The sequence below is a fragment of the Sciurus carolinensis genome, chromosome 8 (assembly GCF_902686445.1).
Source record: "Sciurus carolinensis chromosome 8, mSciCar1.2, whole genome shotgun sequence".
NCBI classification, from domain to species: Eukaryota; Metazoa; Chordata; class Mammalia; order Rodentia; family Sciuridae; genus Sciurus; species Sciurus carolinensis.
The window spans coordinates 114390391-114393644 of NC_062220.1; positions in this window are offsets into that span (position 1 = coordinate 114390391).

Consider the following 3254-nt stretch of genomic DNA (forward strand, 5'->3'; position numbering starts at 1 on the left):
GCAAGAAATAAAGATGACATATTTAATCATGTTTAGTCACAATGAAATCCTAATACCTCCTGGGAAGCTGCCTCACCCAGATGCACAGAGAAAAACACATAAAATGAAGAAGCACAATAATTGCAGAGAAATTGTTAAAGGACAACATGGACCTGGGTGCAGGCAGCTCCAGAACATCCCAAAATGTAACCTGGGACTGGAATACAACAGAATTACTACACTTGTCAAAACAATGAAAGTAAATATCAACTATCTTGTATTGTTTATTTGGAACACTGGAAAGTTATGCATTATTCAAGTTACCTATATCTAGAGTTATATTGTAGACTCACATATCAATTTAACAATTTGTTCTTCATTCTTCATTTTTCTTTCTTATTTGGAAAATTGGCAGTTGAACTATGCTTCCCTCAGAAAGTTCCTTCAGAGATTGGGGAGTTTCAGTGGGAAGGATGGGAAAAGGTAGGTCAGTGGGTCCTAAGTCACAGTTTAATCCAGAATTTCTGGTGCTCTATTGCCTGGAAGGATGGCTATACCTAACAGTAATGAACTGTACATTGAAAAAAGTTAGAATAGATGGGTGGGGTGGCACATGCCTTAATCCTAACTACTTGGGAGGCCCCAAGGCGGGGGATTGCAAGTTCAAGGACTGTCCCAGCAACTTATCAAAACCATCCCAAAATAAAAAATAAGAAAGGACTGAGGGCATAACTCAGTACTGAATCATCCCTGGGTTCAAACTCCATCACCAGGAAAACAACACAAAAGAAGCTAGAGGAAAGTAATTTGAATGTTTGCACCATAAAAATGAGAAATGTTTGAGGACACAGATATATTTAGCTTAATTTAAACACTGCATTATATATACATGGATCAAAACATCACATGTCACCCCCATAATATGTACATTTTTTTGTTTTTATATATCAATGGAAAATAAAATTAATTTCAAAATAATTATTGAAAGTATTTTTAAGTAATAAAAATGTATGAAAATTATGAAAGTTTGATTCAATGTAAGACCTTTTATTTGCTGGTCTACATATCATATCCTAGTCTGGTAAAAGAGTGAGATTAGAAAATTATCTGACTATCTTATTTTTTGTAGCATGAAGCCACAGAGACAAGGAATCTTCACCTGTTTGTGGGCTCACCACTGTAGGTCATGTGTCCCCATGGCTCTAAATAGGGATTTTTGTTCCACAGACACTTGGAAACATACAACGTAACACCTGATCTCCCCCCCATTAAGAGAAAGTCTACTGAGAAAGAAACACCTGGGCACAACTGGGAGGAAAGTTACACTGCTTTTATAAGTCTAATGATAACATGTAAAAACTATTTTATCTGAATGTAAGTATTTCCCAAATGTTTCTATTTTTTCCTTCATCCCCAAATTTTAATATCCATCTTTATCTTTTTGCCAACAAATAGTTATATTTCAGAATTAATATTTTTTACTTATACTTATTGTACAGTAATTTTTTTCAAATAGCCATCTGAGTCAGATATTTCCATTCTTCCAGGGCAATTCCAAAACCAAGCTTTATAAAGACTCTCTTGTTTCTAAAACTGACACAAAAGTGTGTCATTTTACATATTGTGTAGTCAGATACATCAGGGTCTTTTTCTCTACAAATAAAACTGTCATTCAACATTTTGGAAGAAAGTTTTGTGTCCTTTTCAATCCTGGTAAAATTTAGATAATAGAAAACCCTGGACTAATTGCAGTGAAATAATCCAAACATGTATAAATAATTGTGGAGAAGCACATCTTAGAAAATAGATTTGATTTCCCACCTCGATTGGTTTGTTCTTTAAAGGCTGAGAACAGAAAATGAGAAAATTTTCTGAAGTGTATACATTACAGCTACATTTTTACTTGTAGAATGAAGATATCACAGTGCATTTAGCAGTAAACTGCATTTCAAAAACTTCCACATTTACGCTCATAAAATTACAGCCTGTTGTTATTGGAAAATGTAAAATAATAGTTTTGTAAAATGGGGTCATATTTTTTTTCACTTTTTTTTTTGTTGTTGTTTCAGGAAAAAGCAAGACATTTGCATAATCTCTTGAGCATGCTAGGAGTGCTTAGCAATAGAAAGACTTTGGCAGGAAATCCTATTTCTTGTAAACGTTCATGCTTCTCTGTCCCAACATGGCAAGGCAGCGTGTTCCTTCTATGAGTTCAACTAGATTCATTTACCCACAAATACTATAATTTTCTTCTTCTTTATGGATGAATAATATTCCATTGGGTATATATACCACAGTTTCTTTATCCATTCATCTATTGAAGGGCACCTAGGTTAATTCCACAATCTAGCAATTGTGAATTGAGCTGCTCTAAACATCGATGTAACTGTGTCACTGTAGTATACTGATTTTTAAGTCCTTTGGGTATAGGCCAAGGAGTGGGATAGCTGGGTCAAATGGTGGTTCCATTCCAAGTTTTCTAAGGAGTTTCCATACTGCTTTCCAGAGTGCTGCACCAATTTGTATATGCAGCAAAATGAAACTAAACCCCTATCTCTCACCCTGCACAAAACTCAACTCAAAGTGAATCAAGGATCTCCAAACAAGACCAGAGACCCTGCACCCTACAGAAGAAAAAGTAGGTCCAATCATCATGTTGGCTTAGGACCAGACTTCCTTAATATGACTCCCAAAGCACAAGAAATAAAAACAGGAATCAATAATTGGGATAGATTCAAACTAAATCAAAGGAAACCATCAGCAATGTGAAGAGAGAGCCTACAGAGTGGGAGAAAATCTTTTCCACACATACTTCAGATAGAGCACTAATCTCCAGAATCTATAAAGAACTCAAAAAACTTTACACTAACACAATAATCCAATCAACAAATGGGCTAAGGAAATCACAAGACACTTCACAGAAGATCTATAAGCAATCAACAGATATATGAAAAAAAATGTTCAACATCTCTAGTAATAAGAGAAATGCAAATCAAAACTACCCTAAGGTTCCATCTCACCCCAATTATAATGGTAATTATCAAGAATACAAGCAACAATAGGTGTTGGCGAGGATGTGGGAGAAAAGGTACCCTCATACATTGCTGGTGGAGTTACAAATTAGTGCAGCCACTCTGGAAAGCAGTGTGGAGATTCCTTAGAAAACTTGGAATGGGCCAATCATTTGAACCAGATATCCCACTTCTTGGTCTATACCCAAAGGACTTAAAATCAGCATACTAAGTGACACAGCTACATCAATGTTTATAGCAGCT